Consider the following 20953-nt stretch of genomic DNA (forward strand, 5'->3'; position numbering starts at 1 on the left):
GGCCCTGTGCAGTGGCTCACGCCTGTAATTCCAGCACTTTAGGAGGTCGAGATGGGTGGATCATGAGGTCAGGAGTTCAAGACCAGCCTGGCCAAGATGGTGAAACCCCATCTCTACTAAAAATACAAAAAAAATTAGCTGGATGTGGTGGCAGGCACCTATAATGCCAGCTACTCTGGAGGCTGAGGCAGAGAATTGCTTAAACCCAGGAGGTGGAAGTTGCAGTGAGCCGAGGTCGCACCACTGCACTCCAGCCCTGGGCAACAGAGCGAGACTCCATCTCAAAAAAAAAAAAAAAAAAAAAAAAAAAAAAAAAAAAAGAAAGAAAAATTAACAGGTTTTATTACAGCCTTTTTCATTCCTTCCAACAAGCAAGTTATCATGCAATCTTGTCTGCCCCTGCCTCTGTTTGGACTGGCATCAGCAGCCTGATACTGCCAATTGGTTTCTGTGTCAGGTTCACCTACCGCCCTGGCTCTATTACCATTAAGATTACGAGCATGAACTTCATCTGCCCAAAAACTCAAGCTAAAGACCATGTGCATGATTTTTCTTTGTGGGAACAATAAGTAATTAATACCACAAACATGTCTTGCCAGGTTGAATCAAAGGCTATAGTCAAAAGCCCCCAATTCTTGAATGAGCTTAAAGGGATCTTGGCTAAATGAACTCAACTTGGATTAAATTTGTGAAAGGGACATGAACTTGAATTGTTCCCAAATTTCCATTTGTCACCTCGTGGAGAGGCAAAACATTTGTGGGATCTTCTGAGGATTCTGTACTAGTGGCATATGTGACTCCCATAAGAGTATGTGAGGGTGGTGAAGTGTCTGGATATGGAGGGGCGTTGACTCCCCGGGGATGGAGCAAATGGAGTGGGTGTAGGTGAAGCAGGTGTAGGCTGAGGAGAGTGTGACAGGCAAAAGGAAGGATCATCTAAGACATCAGAATTGGGGAGAGAGCGGGAGGCAGAGGTTGCAGTGAGCCGGGATTGTGCCACTGCACTCCAGATTCGGTCTCAAAACAAACAAACAAAGAATTGGGGAGAGAGGAAGTTCCTTGGAAGCATGTGTGACAATTTTTATGTAATTTTGGGCTTTGGGATAAAGCCAAAAAGACCTGGACATATGGGACCTCTAAATACAAAATAAAATCGCACACTTCTTTTTTGAGAGTTTGTGGATTAAAATGGGACCGGTTTTTAAGAATGCAACCCAAGGGTGAATTGGAATGAATTGAAGAATGAATTGAACCGATGTTGGGTTTGGATAAGGGACTACAAGATCCCTGAGGCGTCCCTGAGGGATTTGGCCCTTCCTTTTCCCTTTGGCTCACTCTACTTGGGGGCATCCCACCACTGATAGAGGGCCTGCCCTTGCCTGGATGACCAGTCCAGGCGTGCTTTTGTTTGAGTGGTCAGCTCCAACCTAATGTGAAGGAGAACTCATCCATAACTTGGGATGCAGTGCTTGTGATGAAGTTGAATCCAAAATTAGGTCTGCAACTAGTAGCATGTGTCTGCACAGAGTTGAGATCGCTGCTGCTTGTTTCCAAGGCACAATTTACAGAGTGTTAAAGTAAAAGTGGACTTGCCACCCTGATGGGCAATAGCAAATTCACTCTTTTGTCTTGGCTTTGGGTAACACCAGGGAGTGCCCTTGGTCAGATACCCTCAATTGCCGAAGAGTACTCAGGCTGGTTCACTGGCAGTCTGAAAACAGAAAAGAACCCTGGCTAGTCCCTCACCCTTCAGGGCAATGATGGATAGGTATCCGTTCTCTAGGGCTTCAGGATCCCACCAAAGAGTGGCCTCGGCCTATTAGGGGCGGCGAATATCTGAGTTACCGACAGTTACCGACTGCAGCAACCTCAATTCTTGTCTCCTCAGAAGAAAGAATTCAACTGAGGGGCATAAGCAGAAAAAAGAGACCACGGCAAGTTTCAGAGCAGGAGTGGAAGTTTCTTAAAAAGCTTTAGACCAGGAAAGAAAAGACAGCACACTTGGAAGAGACCCAAGAGGGGACTGTGGAGGTCAAGTGTGGTGTTTGACCTTTTGACTTGGGATTTTACATGTTGGCATACTTCTGGGGTCTTGTGGCCCTTTTCTCCTGCTTATTCTCTTGGGGTGACCTGCCCGTATGCATGGTGCTCGCCTTGTGCTTGGGAAGTAAGCATGCCCAGTGTATTTAAGAAGTAGGCCAGGTGCAGTGGCTCACACCTATAATCCCAGCACTTCGGGAGACCAAGGCGGGTGGATCACTTGAGGTTAGGAGTTCGAGACCAGCCTGGCCAACAGGGTGAAACCCCATCTCTACTAAAAATACAAAATTAGGTGCGTGGAGGTGGGCGCCTGTAATCCCAGCTACCAGGGGGACTGAGGCAGGAGAATTGCTTGAACCCAGGAGGTGGAGGTTGCAGTGAGCAGAGATCGCACCATTGCATTCCAGCCTGGGCAAAAAGAGCGAAACTCCGTTAAAAAAAAAATAGAAGTTCTAGGCCAGGCGCGGTGGCTCATGCCTGTAATCCCAGGACTCTGGGAGGCCAAGGTGGGTGGATCACGAGGTCAGGAGTTCGAGACCAACCTGGCCAACATAGTGAAACCCCATCTCTACTAAAAATACAAAAGTTAGTCGGGCATAGTGGTGCGTGCCTGTAGTCCCAGCTACTGGGGAGGCTGAGGCAGGAGAATTGCTTGAACGTGGGAGGTGGAAGTTGCAGTGAGCCGAGATTGCACCACTGCACTCCAGCCTGGACAACAGGGTAAGACTCCGTCTCAAAAAACAAACAAACAAACAAAAAAACAAACAAACAAAAAAACAAAACAAAAAGAAGTTGTAGGTATGCTCACCTGAGACTTTCTTCCCTTTTCTGGTGGAATGCCCCTGGAAGGTCATACTCTGCCATTTTGTCTCTTAACCCATTTATGCCCGAGGTTGCAATTTTTTGAATTTTTGCAATCAGACCTTGGCAATGACATTGAGCAGTAGGATATAAATAACCCTCACAAGCTTAGCCTTCCAATAATGGAACACTAGGCATTAGTGGGTTTTAATGTGCATGCTCAAGCCCACTTACTCACTACCTGAGGTTTTATTGGAAGCTGCTGATTTCAAGTGTTTTTTGGTTTGTTTTGTCTTTTTTTTAGATGGAGCCTTACTCCGTCGCCCAGGCTGGAGTGCAGTGGTGCGATCTTGGCTCACTACAACCTCCACTTCCTGGGTTCAAACCATTCTCCTGCCTCAGCCTCCCGAGTAGCTGGGATTACAGGTGTCTGCCACTACGCCCAGCTAATTTTTGAATTTTTTTTCTTTTTTTGATATGCAGTCTCGCTCTGTCGCCCAGGCTGGAGTGCAATGGCATGATCTTGGCTCACTGCAAACTCCGCCTCCGGGGTTCAAGCGATTCTCCTGCCTCAGCCTCCTGAGTAGCTTGGATCACAGGCACATGCCACCACGCCCAGCTAATTTTTCTACTTGTAGTAGAGACAGGATTTCACCATGTTGGCCAGGCTGGTCTCGAACTTCTGACCTCAAGTGATCTGCCCGTCTCAGCTTCCCAAAGTCCTGGGATTACAGGTGTAAGCCACCATGCCTGGCTAATTTTTGGATTTTTGGTGGAGACAAGGTTTCACCATGTTGGCCAGGTTGGTCACGAACTCCTGACCTCAGGCAATCCACCCGCCTTGGCCTCCTAAAGTGCTGGGATTACAGGCATGAGCCACCGAGCCCAACCGCATTTTTATCTATTAGGAAATTGCCTCTCCCTGGTGCTGTGACCAATTATCATTTTAGTGTGACAGCTGTCAGACCCTCATCTAATGATCGCCTGACATTCCTGGCGAGTGGGGGAAACCCTCTATTGCCCGACTTGTGCCTGACTAGCCACCTACTGTAGAAACCTGCCATTGCAAAATTAGCTGAGATAATGAAAGAGATTTGACCTAGCCAGCTCCATCTTGCTTTTAACCTCCAAGCTGTCCTTGTTCATTCCTGGGTGTACGCTGAACTAACTTTGGGAGGAACTTAGTTTATAGTTTTGTTGTTATTGTTGTTTGTTTGTTTTGAGACAGAGTCTCACTTTGTTGCCCAGGCTGGAGTGCGGTGGTGTGATCTCGGCTCACTGCAACCTCTGCCTCCTGGGTTCAAGCAATTCTTCTGCCTCAGCCTCCTAAGTAGCTGGAACTACAGGCACCCACCACCATGCCTGGTTAATTTTTGTATTTTTAGTAGAGACAGGGTTTCACCATATTGGCCAGGCTGGTCTCGAACTCCTGACCTTGTGATGCGCCTGCCTCCTCACCCAAAGTCCTGGGATTACGGGTGTGAGCCACCAGACCTGGCCATAGTTTATTGTTTAAAACAAAGACAATAACAGCCCTTTCCAAAACAAACATCCTTCTTGCCTGGGGACTAGACTGCCTTTGTAAGACTAACAAATTGGCCACAAGATTAGAAATTATGGTTTGGGAGTCATGCAGCTAGAGGCTACAAGATTCTGACTTCCCAAAGTGCTCCTAAGATCAGTGCTTGAGATATTTTGCAGACCGTATACTTGACAGATCGGCTGGCACCATCCAGATCGATTAACTGGCTCATTTGGCAGTCTCATGTGGCTCCCACCCAGGAACCGACTGGGTGAAAGAGGACGGCTTCAATTCATTATGATTGCATCTCCTACCTGACCACTTAGCACTCCTGGCTCACCGGCTTCCCTCCACCCACGAAGTTGTCCTTAACAAATCTGCTCCCAGAGAGACTGATTTGAGCAATAATAGAACTCCAGTCTCCCACACAGCTGGCTCTGCATAAATTACTCTGTCTGTATTGCAGTTCCTCTCTTGATAAATTGGCTCTGTCTAGGCAGCTGGCAAGGTGAACCCATTGGGTGGTTACACTGTAACAGACAGGGACCTTCAGTTCCCAAGAATAAAGAACCAAACAGGCCGGGAGTGGTGGCTCACTCCTGCAATCCCAGCACTTTGGAAGGCCGAGGAGGGCAGATTATGAGGTCCGGGGTCTGAGACCAGCTTGATCAACATGGTGAAACCCCATCTCTACTAAAAATACAAAAATTAGCCGGGCGTGGTGGCTCACGCCTGTAATCCCAGCTGCCGGGGAGCCTTGTGTCCAGCAAATATTTATTTACCACCTGCTGTGTGCCAGACATTATGCAGAGTTTACTATTAAGTTTAGCTAGAGAGATAAGTGTGTAAATCTATAATGATAATACCATGAAACAACCAGTGATGAGCACAAGGACATGAATTATCGGTGATTAGAGTCAGGGTGATTAACTCCGCCTGAGGAAGTCAGGAAAGTAAGTGCCATATCTGGAAGAATAAGCAGGAGGTAGCCATGCAGAGAGGGAGAAGACATTAATGAAAATGCAGAGACAAGCAACAACTACAAATGGGAATAGGGAGTGGAGTGGGATGTCGCTGGGAGGGGCCCAGGACCAGAGAGGTCATTGTATGTCAAAAGGAACTTGGTCTTCTTCCTCAAGGTGGTGAACAGTCAGCCAAGGTTTCAGACAAGGGGCATGGGCCAGCTCTGCATGCATGTATGATTGTCAAGGACTCTGCATTCCTTAACCAGTGACCCCCAACCCCATCTCACAAGCATGTGGGGCTTTGAGTACTGAGATGCTGGGCTGACAGCACAGAGTGGCTCTGGCTGGCTGAAGCCTCTCATTCCCTCCAGGCCAGGCAAACCCAGTCCCCAGCTAACCCCGGTACCCCTCTCTGGGCTTAGCACCAGATGGGCCAGACCTTGAGCCAGGTCAACAATTGGAGCAGGGCCTGGATGATTCAGGTAAGATTTGAATGGGGAGCTGGTTTCTCTGACACCAAGGAGGCCCTGGGGAGGTGAAGTCCAGAGTACTACACTGCCCATGCCCCTGCTGTCTTCCCCCATTAGGAAACCTGCTTCCCCCAGCCCCCATGGACTGGGAGATGCTGATGGAACCACTCCTCTTATTCACGGCTGTGACTCCCAATGGGGAGTCAGCCCCTCCAGCAGTGCCACTGCCTCCCCAGGCTCCACACTGCCATGTGGTGAGGTGGGCCCTGTGTAGGGAGCAGCCTATTTGCTGGAAGGATGATGTTGGGCTGCAGACACTGTGGGGGAGTGGAGATGTCTCACAGCCTGCCTCACCTCCTGTAAGAGAAGCTGCTTGGAACCAAGTACTCTGCCAGCTGACAGCAGCCTCCATGGACTGGGATAATGAGCAGCTATAACTCTCTGAGGAAGGGCAGAGACCACAGCTGACCAGGGTGAATTGTTTGTGGGTCCAGTCAGGGCCCAAGAGCATGAGCAAAAAGTGGCAGAGGTATAGATCTGTGTGTTTGATCACTCTCTATACCTTGTCTTGATCACAAAGGATTTATTTTTTATCTGCCTCAACTATCAATAACTAAAATAATTGTGTGAAATATTCTACTATGATGATGGTTTTGTAAATATTTCCTTTTCATCACGTTAATCCTTGCTTTATATTTTTTGCAGCTATGTTATTCAGTGCTTGAACTTTGTCATTAAGCAATGATCCTCCTCATCTTCATAATGCTATTTTTGGCTTTAAAGGCTTTTTTACCTAATATTAATAAATGCGTGCCGATTTTTTTAACTAATATTTTTCTAGTATATATTTTTTCATCCTTTTACCTCCTATAAATAGCTTATAGCTTAGTTTTGAGTTAAAAATTTCATTCTAGGGCCAGGCGTGGTGGCTCACACCTGAAATCCCAGCACAAAGGATTCAAGGCTTACCACATTGACAAGATAAAAAATTAAGCAGGGCAATGGGAAAAAGTAAAAATAAAAGGGAACTGAGAATGAGGTTATATTAAAGGTGCATGCCATGAGGTTATATACTCCTGCAACCATAGGACCCAAAACTGACAAGCTTCCTAGCAGCCAGCACAGAGAGAAATGTGATCTTGTAATGATTCACAGCACCCATAACATAAAAACAACTCTTTGTCATTTAGGAAAAGACTTATTACAGTTAAATAAAGTTAAAATTTCATTTCCTCAGTTGCACTAGGCACACTTGAAGTACCAGTAGTCACATCCGACTCGTGGCTACCACATTGGATCATGCAGACATAGAACATTTCCATCCTCACAGAAATTTCTATTAGTGCAGAAATGGGTGGAGGAAAAGGTGCCAGTAAATGCTTCCTCTGGGGTGTCCAGAGTGCTGAATTTCTGGTTGGCCAGGGGACCTTGTTCTGCCATGGGTTGCAGATTCAGCCTGACCGCTTCTTGTCAAAGTTGGTTCTGGGCCTAGCAAGACAATCTACTCTGTTCAAAAGTGGATAGAGGGAGAAGCTGGGAGGAACATTACATTTTTTTCTATGAGCCCTCTGTAGAGGGTGGATGATGGGGATTCCACAGGCTGCTCCATGGTTTCATAGGTCATGCCCGGGGTGCTGGCTTCAAGCCCTTCAGACAAGCAAGGTCAGCTCTGCCCCTCTTGCTTCACTTGCCCTGTATGTAGCTATGCAAAGCTACCACTAGGGAGGTCCTGCCTGGGGCCCTACAGGTGTGGAGCTCTAGTAGGAGCCCTATTCTGGTAACCTCTCAGGTGCGGCTCTTACCTTACTGGCCACCCTCTTGGACAAACCTGACTCCTGTCCCCTGTTCCCCTGCAGAGCCAACCGAGCCCCCAGGAACCCCTCCTGCCTCTCACAGCTGTCTAGATGCAGCTCCTCTGTCCACAGTTGTTCCCTCTAAAGGTAGCACCCAAAGTTAGGGAAAGGTTAGGGGGCAACTGGGCTTAGAGACCACCTGCTGTCACTGATTGTCCCCACTGCTGGCTAGTTTTTAAAAATTGTTTTAGAGACAGGGTTCTGCTGTGTTGCTCAGGCTGGTCTCAAACTCCTGGCCCTAAATGATCTTCATTCCTCATCCTCTTTTTTTTTTTTTTTTTTTGAGAGGGAGTCTCACTCTGTCCCCAGGCTGGAGTGCAGTGGTGCAATCTTGGCTCACTGCAACCTCCAACTCCTGGGTTCAAGCGATTCTCCTGCCTCAGCCTCCCGAGTAGCTAGGACTACAGGTGCATGTCACCATGCCCAGCTAATTTTTGTATTTTTAGTACAGACAGGGTTTCACCATGTTCGCCAGGATGGTCTCGATCTCCTGGCCTCATGATCCACCTGCCTCAGCCTCCCAAAGTGCTGGGATTACAGGCGTGAGCCACCATGCCCACCAGATGCATTATTTTTCTTATGTATCATTTCATTCAGTATGCTGATGTTTGGGATTTTTGTAGCTATGTTTGTGAGAAAGATTCGTTTGTAATTTTTCTTTACTGTCATGTCCTTTTCAGTTTTGATATCAAGGTTTTGTAAGCCTCTTAAAATGATTTGGAAAGTGGTTTATACTTTTTTAGATCTACATTCTCCCAGTTTCAAGTTCAGATAGAGAGAGAGAGCCTCTTTTCCATCAGTTCTCATAAGTGTCTCTGAATTGACTCATTTGGTCTCATTGGCCTGATTGGATGGTTGTGAGGCCATCCCTGAGCCAATTACCATGGCCATGCTCTGATTCATTGAGAATGAAGTCAGTGCCACCTGGGCTACGTAGACTGAGAATGGAAAGGGGCTTTCTTGAGAAAAATCAGGATCCTATTATGATAAGAATGGGTAATGGATGCTAGGCAGGAAGAAACTGCATATGGCCATTACATTGTTTATTTTTCTCTGACTTAAATAACTTAAAAAACTTTACATAGCCAAATTTACATTTACTTTTTCATGTTTTTTTTCCATTAAAACAACTCTACATACCTTAAATAAGATAATTTTCTACCTAAACTTCTCTTTCATGTTTTCAGGTTTTATATTTATCTATTCAATTCATTTTGAATTAATTTCAGTTTAAAATATAAAGTATCTAACTTATTTTTTCCCTAAGAGAGATCTCTCTGTCTTTTTTTCTTTTTTTTTGAGATGGAGTCTCGCTTTGTCACCCAGGCTGGAGTGCAGTGGCGCAATCTCGGCTCACTGCAACCTCTGCCTCCCGTGTTCAAGTGATTCTCCTGCCTCAGCCTCCCCAGTAGCTGGGACTACAGGCGTGCGCCACAACGCCCAGCTAATTTTTGTATTTTTAGTAGAGACAGGGTTTCACCATGTTGGCCAGGATGGTCTCAATCTCTTGAGCTTTTGATCTGCCTGCCTCGACCTCCCAAAGTGTTGGGATTACAGGCATGAGCCACTGTGCCTGGCTGAGATCTCTTAATTTATCTTTACTTATTCAACTGATTCCTTCTGTAAAAGATGATACCTTCACTTAACATGGTACTTATTCTGTACCAAACCCTGTGTTCAGCATTCTAACAAAATATTTACTTATTTAATGTTTATAAGGATTTTATAAGGTAGATACTATTGTTATTGCCAAGTGTGTAATTGAAATACAGAGAAATCTTTCTTGCTCAGGATTAAATGGCTAATAGGTAGCTGAGCTTGGATATGAATGCAAATAGTATGCTTCCATTAGCTCTGTTCTCCATCTGTGTGCTCCCAAATGATTGATGTCCACAGCATGCTGAGCCTTTGCAGCTAGTAGGCTGCTGTATATACACACTTTTGTTCCACCGGTTGACTTATACCAAGAATCAGTTGTTTCCAAACTTCTTCTTTCATAAATGGACTTGTTATTGTAATGACATATTTTAACTAACTAAAGATAAACCAATGAAATACAAGTGTAAAAATCAAGTTGATTTCTTTAAATAGGTTCCATAAAAACAGGCAGCAAAAAAAAAAAAAAAAAAAATTGTTTAATTAGGTGTGACAGGGACTATGAAGACTGGCAAACAGACAGAGTAAAAATCTCAGAATTTTCTCAGTTACTCAGTGTCTTTAAAATTTTTGTACTACTGGCCAGCGTGGTGGCTCACACCTGTAATCCCAACACTTTGGGAGGCCAAGGTCTTGAAAAAAAAATCGAGACCAAACTGTAACTCTATACCCATTAAACAATGAATCCTCCAATCCCAGCTACTCAGGAGGCTGAAGGCATGAGAATCACTTGAATCCAGAGGCGGAGGTTGCAGTGAGCTGAGATTGTGTCCCTGCACTCCAGCCTGGGCGACAGAGCAAGACTCCATCACCAAACAAACAAACAAAAATAAAAACAAAACAAAAAATTATTTTTGATGTATTTTGTTTTTTTTGAGATAGTGTGTCACTCTGTCACCCAGTCTGGAATGCAGTAGTGTAATCCTAGCTCATTGCAGTCTCAACCTCCTGGGCACAATTGATCCTCCTACCTCTGCCTCCCAAGTAGCTGGAACTACAGGCATGCACCACCACTCCTGGCTAACTATTATTATTATTATTATTATTATTATTATTATTTGTTTTGTTTTTGTAGAGACAGGGTTTTACCATGTTGCTCAGACTGGTCTCAAACTCCTGGGCTCAAGCTATCCTCCAGCTTCAGCCTCCCAAAATGCTGGGATTACAAGTGAGCCACTGCTCCAGGCCTGATTTTGATGTACTTCTATTCTATTTTTAAATTTTTATTTATTGTTTATTAGTTTACATAGCTATGCTCATAGATTATGTACTTTATACCCCTTTTCTTCCTGCTTATCACTATAACAATTTTTTGTCATGTTATTATGAACTGAAAGTTTGTGTCCCCACCCCCAAGTTTATATGTTAAAGTTTTAACTCCCAGTGGTATGCCATTTGGAGCCAGGGGCATTTGGAAGGTAATTTGGTTTGGGTCATGAGTTGGGGCCCCATGATGGGATTAGTGTCCTGACTAGAAGTGGAAGACAAACTAGAACTCTCTCTCTCCATCACTGAAGACACAGAGAGGAAGGAGAAGGAAGAGGACCCTCACCAGGATCCAAATTGGATGGCACCTCTAACTTGGACTTCTCCACCTCCAGATGTAGAAGAAATAAGTGTCTGTTGTTACACCCAGTCCATGGTATTTTGTTATAGCAGCCTGAACAGACTAAGACCTAGCACTTTCTTATTTTCTGATGCAAAAAGTTATTTCAGGTCCATCTTCTACTTACTCTCACTTTCAACTCTGAAATCCGCAATTTCTTTAAGGAATTCTTGTTCTTGTTAATGAAACGTGGCATTTAATAAGCAAATAGTAGATAAGTTTAGTGGTACTTGCGTGTTATTATTTCTAGACCTTTTCTGCAGAGAGCTATGATATAGACACATAGTTTACGTATATTGAAACCGTGACTGCATATTGATACATCATCTCTGATGTCAAAGAACAGAACAAAACACCACAGGGTACATTCTAGTCTTCTGCCTTTCCATTGGTAACATTGTGTTCGAACTGTGAGAAATCTGGTTCCTATAATTCTCAAAAGCTTATTTATTTGCTTAAGTTGATAAAAAATAGTTTCAGAATTTTTAAAGATACCAAAGATACCACTTGATATGGTTTGGCTGTGTCTACACCCAAATCTCATCTTGAATTGTAGCTTCCATAATTTGAGATAATCAAATTATGGGGATGATTATCCCTATGCTGTTCTCATGATAGTGAGTGAGTTGTCATGAGATCTGATGGTTTTATAAGGGGCTTCCCCCACTGCTTGGCCTGGCATTTCTCTCTCCTGCCACCCTGTGAAGAGGTGCCTTCCACCACCGTGATTGTAAGTTTCCTGAGGCTTCCCCAGCCACACAACACTGTGAGTCAATTAAACCTCTTTTTCTTCATAAATTATCTAGTCTCGGGTATTTCTCCATAGCAGCATGAGAATGGACTAGTGTACCACTATAAAAGGAAACCTACTCAATGGAGTTTAATGTTTATTTCAAAACATCAAACTTATCACTTATTTGCTTTTTTAAAAACTTACAGTTACATACGGTGAAATGGACCAATCTTAGGTTTACAACTTAATACATTTTACAAATGCATACACAAGTATAAGCCCCACCCTTTTCAAGATAAAAACATGTTTATTACACCCGAAAGTTTCTTACTGCCTCTTCCTGCACAGAACAACCTCTAATCTGTTCTAGAACTTCATATATATGGGATTATACAGTATGTATTTTTTTGTGCCCAGCTTTTTCTTCACCTTAGAATGTTTTTGAAATTCATCCATGTTGTGTGTTTCTTTCTTTTTATCATTAAGTGATATTCTATTAAACAAATATACTAAAATGTGTGCATGTATTGCTTATTGAATTCTGTGTTATTTTCAGTTTTTCTGTTGTAAATGAAGTTGCTATGAACATATTTTTATAAGTCTTTTGTAGGCATACATCTTAATTTCCCTTGGAAAAGTAACTAGGAATAGAATTGTGTGGTTGTAGAATAGATGCGTGTTTAATTTTATAAGAAATTGCAAAAAGATTTTTCAAATTTCATTATACCATGTTGCGTTTTCATTATCTATACAAGAGGTCATTTCACATCCTCACTAACATTTGTTATAGCCAGTCTTGATTTATCCATTCTTGAATGCATGCCAAAATTAGGCAAGCACAACAAAAATGTGAGCTTATATACTTAAAATCCATGTAAATGATCAAATAAATTCAATAGGAAAAATGATCTATTTCAGCAGAAGCCAGAGACCATCATATAAATATTGACATTTCAGGAAACTGGATATAAATGAAACCAAAGTGAGATATGAAATAATCCTGTGAGGAGAATAAAAAACCTGCCTAAAAATGAATTTTGAAAGTAAGGATAAAATGCAAGGGCATAACTAATGATTGTTCATGGTGTACCTTAGATAAAATGCCAACTCAAGCTAAGGGTGTGTGTGTGGCAGGGCGGGAGTGGGGGCGGGGGTGTGTGCTGCTAAAATTTAGGTTTTTGAAATCCAAGTTTTACTCCAGAACATTAATTCCTTAGAAGGAGGGCCTTTCCGTCTCAGAGTGATGTTACCCAAAGTATCTTTTCTTAACATTGATAAAGTTGTTTTTCTGCTGTTTGTTAAGATAATGACAGAAGCTCATGTCTTGCAGAACAGGGCTTGAGAGGTTGGATATTAAGGTATATCTATTTAAATCTGTTGCATCTGGATTTATAACAATTGTTCCAAACATTCATTTGGATAGACTGAATTCTACTATATGTAGCACTTAGAGTTTGCACTTACTATAAACAACATTCTGAGTAAATCTTCAGCCTTACCAAGGATGCTTCCTTTAAAGACAATTAGAGATAGATTGTTGCATTATTTAGTTTGACTTCTATAGTACTTGAAAGACAAAATATTTTTCAAGTATTCGCCCTGCCTATGTATATCCTGTCTTACTCAGTGCAGACTACAAAATCCATAGACAGATGAAAAATCATTCAATATTTTCTGTTGCTTGTGCAAGATTAAGACTGTCTGACAAAAACCACATCACTTCCAAATTCTTTGCAATTGTAGACCCTTTTCTAACAAAGAAAGTGGGCTGATTTGGGAGTTTAAAGAGAGAGCCTAACATGTGAAATCTTAACAAATATCTTTCTCTGAAAAGAACTAACCCAAAGCTGTGAAAAATCTTTCCTAATGTTTACATTTTAAAAATGTGATTTGAAAGATAATTGCACTTATATAAATTATATAAAATTAATTTGGAAATTATAGAAAAATACTGAGAAAAGTGAGAAAAATCATAGCATAGAAACATAATTGCTGAGCAGAAAAACTCAATGGAATTATGCAAACAAAACTTTACAGAGGCAGTGAAGACCTACATGATAAATTATTGCATAACATAAACAAGAATGATAAGATAGAAACCATGAGTATGAGTATGAAAATTCTATGTACTTTGTATTCTCCAAAGAGAAAACTATTCTAAAAAAGTTATATACTCTCAAAAAGGCAACTACAAAATTTAAAAATTTTCTATTAAATTTTTATTAATTTAGTAAAATAAAATAATTTAATTTAAATGTTTATTAATTTAATTTTATAATTTTAATTAAAAAGTTTTAGAAAAATAGAAATGATAAGTGAAATAATATAAAGCTAGATCTGTTGAGTCATTGCTTTAATATGTTTATTAGTCTTAATAATATTATAAAAATGAATTAATGATAATGTCCACCTCCTGCCATATGGAAAGTAATATCACCCTGCCTCCCCATCTGGAGATTATGAGCCACATAGCAGGGAGGTATCCACCCCCACCATATGGGGAGTAATATCACCCCCTTCTCCCATATTACACAGTCTGTTTACTTTATTGGTAGTAATATCATCTCCCTCTTTGGAAATTACGAACAATATCACAGGGGGTGTACAGCACCTGCGAAATTGGGAGTAATATCACCCTCTCCCCTTCTGGATATTAGAAAAAAAAAATCAATGGGGAGTGTACACGGCCTACAATATTGGGAGTAATATCATACTCTTTCCCCCTGGATATTAGGAACAGTATCACAGGGAAGGTGTACGCCTCCTGCCATATTGGGAATAATATTATCCTCTCTTACTCTGGATATTAGGAACAATATTACAGTGGGGTGTACAGCCCCTGCGATATTGGGAGTAATATAATTTTCTTCCCCCCGTCCTGGGTATTAGGAACAATATCGCAGTGGTGTTTACATTCCCTGTGATATTGAGATATTGAGAGTAATATCGTCTTCTCTCTTCCTGGATATTAGGAATGATATCACAGCAGGGGAAGCGTGTACACCGTCTGTAAATTTGAAAGTAATATAATCTTCTTCTTCCCTGGATGTTAGAACGATGTCACAGAAGGAACGTACACTTTCTCTGATATTGGGAGTAATATTATCTTCTCCCCGCCCCCCGCTAGATATTAGGAACAATATCACTGGGGGGGGGGTACACCTCCAGTGATATTGAGAGTAATATCATTCTTTTCCCTGGATATTAGGAAAAACGTGAGAGGGTGGATGTACACTCCCTGCAATATTGGGAGCAATATCATCCTCCATCCTCAAATATTGAAAACAATATCCCAGAGAACATGTACATTCCCTGTGATATTTGGAGTAATATTATCCTCTCCCCCAGCTAGATATTAGGAGCAATATCACACAGGGGTGTACAGCCCCCTGCGATATTGGGAGTAATATAATTCTCTTTCCTCTTGGATATTAAAACCAGTATCACAGAGGGGGTTTACGCCCCCTTCGAAATTGGTAGTAATAATATACTCTCCCTCCTAGGATATTAGGAACAATATTACAGGGTGGGTGTACACCCACTGCAATTTTGGGAGTAATATCATCTGCTCCCTTAATGGATATTAAGAACAATATCACAGGCGTGGTGTTTTCCCCACCTGCGATATTGGGAGTAATATCATCCACCTACCCACCTGAATGTTAGGAATAAAATAAATCACAGGGAGGGTGTGTACACCCCCTTTGATATTGGGATTAATATCCTCTCCCCTCCTGGATATTATAAACGATATCACAACGGAGGGTGTACATTCCCACGATTTTGAAAGCAATATCATCTTCTCCTCCACTGATACTAAAAACATTGTCACACGGATGTGTGTGCGTCCTGCGATATTGAAAGTAATTTCATCCTCTCCCCTCCTGGATATTAGGAAGAATATCAATGGTTGGCGGGCGGGGCGGCGGGGGGCGGGGGTCGTTGTACACCCTCTGCAATATTGGGAGTAATATCATCTTCTCCCCCGTGGATATTAAAAACAATATCACGGGGGGCGGCGGTGTACAACCCCTGCGATAGTGGGAGTAATATCATCCTCTCTCGCCCTGGATATTAGGAACACTATCACGGTGGGACAGGTGTACACACCGTGCGATATTGGGAGTAATATCCACTTCCGCTCTGGATTTAGAAACGGTATCACAGGGAAGTGCACACCCCCTGCGAGGTTAAGAGTAATATCACTGCCGGGCGCGGTGGCTCACGCGTGTCATCCCAGCACTTTGGGAGGCCGAGACGGGCGGATCACGAGGTCAGGAGATCGAGACCATCCTGGCTAACACGGTGGAACCCCGTCTCTACTAAAAAAAATACAAAAAAAGCTATCTGTTCGTAATATCCAGGGTGGCAGAGAATGATACTTCTCCCAGTATCACAGGGTGTGTACACCATCCTATGATATTATTCATAATATCCAGGGGAGGAGAGGGTGATATTACTCCCAGTATTGCAGAGTGTACAGCTTCCTGTGATATCGTTCGTAATATTCAGAGGGGGAGAGGATTATATTACTTCCAATATCGCATGGAGTGTAAACTCACCTGTAATATTTTTTCTAATTTTCAGGAGAAGGGGGGAGCATAAAAGTATTCCCAATATCGCAGAGGGTGTACATCCTTCTGTGATATTGTTTGTAATATCCACTGTGGGAGAAAATGATATTACTCTGAATGTCGCAAAGATTGTATACCCCTCGTGATATTGTTCATAATATCCAGAGGGAAAGAGGATGATAATACTTTTAACATTGCAGGGTGTGTACACCCCTTTGTAATACTGTTCATGATATCCAGGGGTGAGAGTATGTTCTTAATCTTAACATCGCAGGGGGTGTACACCCCCTTGGGATATTGTTCGTAACATCAAGACGGGGAAAGGATGATATTCCTAGTTTCGCAGGGAGTGGACACCCACCTGTGATATTTTTGCTGTTATCCAGGCGGAAAGAGCATGATATTATCCCCAATATCTTAGGGGGTGCACACTTTTCTGTTATATTGTTTGTAGTAACCAGGTTGAAAAAAAATATTAACCTCATTATTGCAGGGGGTGTACACCCTCCATATCGCAGCAGCTGTAGAACTTCCTGTGATGTTATTTGTAATATTCAGGCGGGGAGAGGATGATATTACTTCCCATATTGCAAGGGGTTAACACTCTTCTGTGATATTGTTCATAATATTCAGGTGGGGAGAGGATGATATTACTGTCAATATTGCAGAGGGTGTACACCCTTCTGTGACATTGTTCATAATATTTGGGGGGTTGAGGATGACATTACTCCCTATATCGCAGGGGTGTACACCTTCCCGTGATATTGTTTGTAATATCCAGAGAGGGAGAGGATGATATTACTCCCAATATCGCAGGAGGTGTACACCTCTCTGTAATATTGTTTGTAATATCCAGGTGGGGAGAAAATGATATTACAGGTAGTATGGAACCCCCTGTGATATTATTCGTAACATCCAAAAGAAAAGCGGATTATATGTCTTCCAATATAGCAAGGGGTATTGTTCTGTGACATTATTCTGTGATATTGTTCGTAATATCCAGGGAATGAGAAGATAATATTACTCCCCGTATCGCAGGGCGTGTACACCCCTGTGTGATATTTTTTATAATATCCAGTGGGAAAGAGGATGATATTATTCCCCATATCGCAGGAGGTGTACACTCCCTTGTAATATTGTTCATAATATTTGGGTGGGGGGCGGATAATATTATACCCCGTATCGCAAAGGGTGTACACCCGCCTGTGGTTTGTTCGTAATATCCAGGGAAGGAAAGGATGATATTACTCCCAATATCGGAAAACGTGTACACTCACCTGTGATATTCTCCAAAACAGTCAATGGGGGAAAGGATAATATTACTCCTCATATCGCAGAGGGTGTACACTTTTCCTGTGATAATGTTGGTAATATCCATGGGGGGAGAGGATAATATTACGCCCCATATCACAGATGTATACACTTCCCTGCGATGTTGTTTGTAATATTTAGGGATTGAGAGAATGATATTATTCCCCATATCACAAGGGTGCATGCCCCCCTGTGATATTGTTCATAGTATCCAGGGAGGGACAGGATGATATTATTTCTTATATCGCAGGAGGTGTACATTCACCTGTGATATATTCGCAAACATTGTACACCTTCCTGTAATATTGCTCATAATATCTATGGGGGGAGAGGATGATATTACTCCCCGTATCACAGGGAGTGTATACCCCCATGTGACATTGTAATATCCAAGAGGGAAGTGGATATTACTTTCCTGTGATATTGTTTGTAATATCCAAAAAGGGAGAGAGTGATGTTACTCCCAATATCACAGAGGGTGTACAGTTTTCTGTGATATTGTTCATAATATTCAGGGAAGGAAAGGATAATATTACTCCCAATATCGCAGGGAGTGTACATCACCCGCCAAATGGTTTGTAATATCCAAAAAGAAGAACATGTACTCCCAATATCGCAGGGGGTGTACATCCTCATGTGATACATTGTTTCTAATATCCAGGAGAAAGAGGATAATATTACTCTCAATATCGCAGGGAGTGTAAATCACCCTGTTATATAGTTCGTAATATCTAGGGGGCAAGAGGATGACACTACTCCTCATATGGCAGTGGGTGTACACCCCCCTGTGATATTGTTCGTAATATTTCAGGGAGGGTGAAATAATATTTCTCCTTATATCTCAGAAGGTGTAGACCTTGTAGTATTATTATAGATATTATTTGTAATATCCAGGAGGGGAGAGGATATTACTCCGCATGTCGCAGAAGGTGTACACCCATCTGTGATATGATCGTAATATCCAGGGAGGGAGAAGATAATATTACTCCCCATATCGCAAAGGGTGTACACCCTCCTGTGATATTGTTCGTAATATCTGGGTTTGGGATAGGATGATATTACTTCATATATCGCAGAAAGTGTACACCCCGCTGTGATACTGTTCATAATATCCAGGGCAGGGAAAGGATAATATTACTTTCCATATCGCAGGGAGTGTGCTCCCCCTTGTGATGTTGCTCATAATATCCAGGGGTGAAGAAAAAGATATTACTCCCCATATCACAGGAGGTGTACACCCCCCTGTAATATTGTTTATGATATCCAGTGGGGGAGAAGATGATATTACTCCCCATTGCGCAGGAGGTATACACACATTTGTGATATTGTTCCTAATTTCCTGGGAGCGAGAGGATAATATTACTTCTCACATTGCAGGGTGTATACATCCCCCGTGATATTGTTTGCAATATTTAGGGGAGGAGAGGATGACATTACTCCCTATATCGCAGGGGGTGGACACTTCCCAGTGATATTGTTCATAATATACCGGGAGGGAGAGGATGATATTAATCCCCATATCATTTGGGGTGTACACCTTCCTGTGATATTGTTTGTAATATCTAGTAGGGGAGAGGATGATATTACTCTCCATATGGCATGGGGTGTACACCCCTTTGTGATATTGTTCATAATGTCCAGGGAAAGAGAGGATGATATTTCTCCCTGTATCGCAGGGGGTGTGCACCCCCTTGTGATATTGTTTGTAATATCCAGAAGGGGAAAGAATGATATTACTCTCCATGTCGCTGGGAGTGTACAATCCCTTGTGATATTGTTCCTAGTATCCATCGGGGGAGAGGATGATATTACCTCCCTGTGACGTTGTTCTTCATATTCAGAAGAGGAGAGGATGATATTACTCCCCATATCGCAGGGGGCGTACACTTTCCTGTGATATTGTTTGTAATATCCGAAAGGGGAAAGGATGATATTACTCCAAATATTTCAGGAGGTGGACACCCTCCTGTGATATTGTTCGCAATATACAGGGGAAGAAAGGATGATATCAATCCCAATGTCATAAACACCCTATGTGTACATCCCCCTGTAATATTGTTCGTAACATCCAGGAAGGGAGAGAGTGATATTAGTTTCAATATTGCAGGGGGTGTTCACAATCTTTTGATATTGTTGGCAATGTCGAGGGTGGAAGAGTATGATTCAACTTCCAATGTAGCAGGGATTGTACACCTTCCTGTGATATTGTTCGTAATATCCTGGAGTGGGCAGAGTATAATATTATTCCCAATATTGCAGAATGTGTACACTGTCCTGTGATATTGTTCATAGTATAAAGGTGGGGAACGGTGATATTACTCCCAATATCGCAGGGGGGTGTACACACTCCCTGTGATATAGTTTTTAACATCCAGAAGGGAAAGGATAATAATACTACCAATATCACAGACGGTGTACGTACCCGCCCCCCCCGTGATATTCTTCCTAATATCCAGGGGAAGAAAGGATGATATAACTTTCAATATCGCAGGGGATGTACACATCTATGTGATTTTTTTCATAATATCCAGGAAAAGAGCGGGTGATATTACTCCCAATATTGAATGGGATGTACACCCACCCTGTGGTATTGTTTCTCATACCCAGTGGGGACAAGATGATATTACTCCCAATATTGCAAGAAGTGTACATTCCCCTGTGATATTCTTCCTAATATCCAGGGGGTGAAAGGATGGTATTAGTTTCAATATCACAGGGGATATATACCTCTCCTGTGATACTGTTTTTAATATACAGGTTGGTAGAGGATATTACTTCCAATATGGCAGAAGGTGTACGCCACCCCCGTAATATAGTTCCTAATATTCAGAAAGTGAGAAGATGGCATTACTCCCAATATCGCAGAAGGTGTAAACCCCCCTTTTAATATCGTTCACAATATCCAGGGGAGTAAGAGGATGATATTACTCTCATTATAGCAGGAGTGTACAAACTCCCTGTTATATTGTCCCTAATATTAAAGAGGGAAAGGAGATGATATTACTCCAAATATCACAGGGGGTGTACACCTTTCCTGTGATATTGTTCCTAATATCCGAGTGGGGACAGGATAATATTACTCCCAGTATCGCAGGAGGTGTACGTAACACCTGTGATATTGTTCCTAATATTCATTCGGTAGAGGATGACATTACTCCCAATAGCGCAGAAGGTGTACACCCCCTTTATGATACTGTTCCTAATATTTAGGGCTGAGAAGATGATACTACTACCAATATTGCAAAGGGTGTACGCCCTTCTGTGATATTGTTCTTAATATCCAAAGGGGGGAGGATGATATTACTCCCAATATCGCAGGAAGCATACACGCTTCTTGTGGTGTTGTTTTGAATATGTAAGGTGAAAGACAATGTTATTACTGTCAATATCGCAGAAGGTGTACATCCGCCCTGTGATATAGT

The sequence above is a fragment of the Chlorocebus sabaeus genome, chromosome 29, assembly GCF_047675955.1.
Source record: "Chlorocebus sabaeus isolate Y175 chromosome 29, mChlSab1.0.hap1, whole genome shotgun sequence".
Classification (NCBI taxonomy): domain Eukaryota; kingdom Metazoa; phylum Chordata; class Mammalia; order Primates; family Cercopithecidae; genus Chlorocebus; species Chlorocebus sabaeus.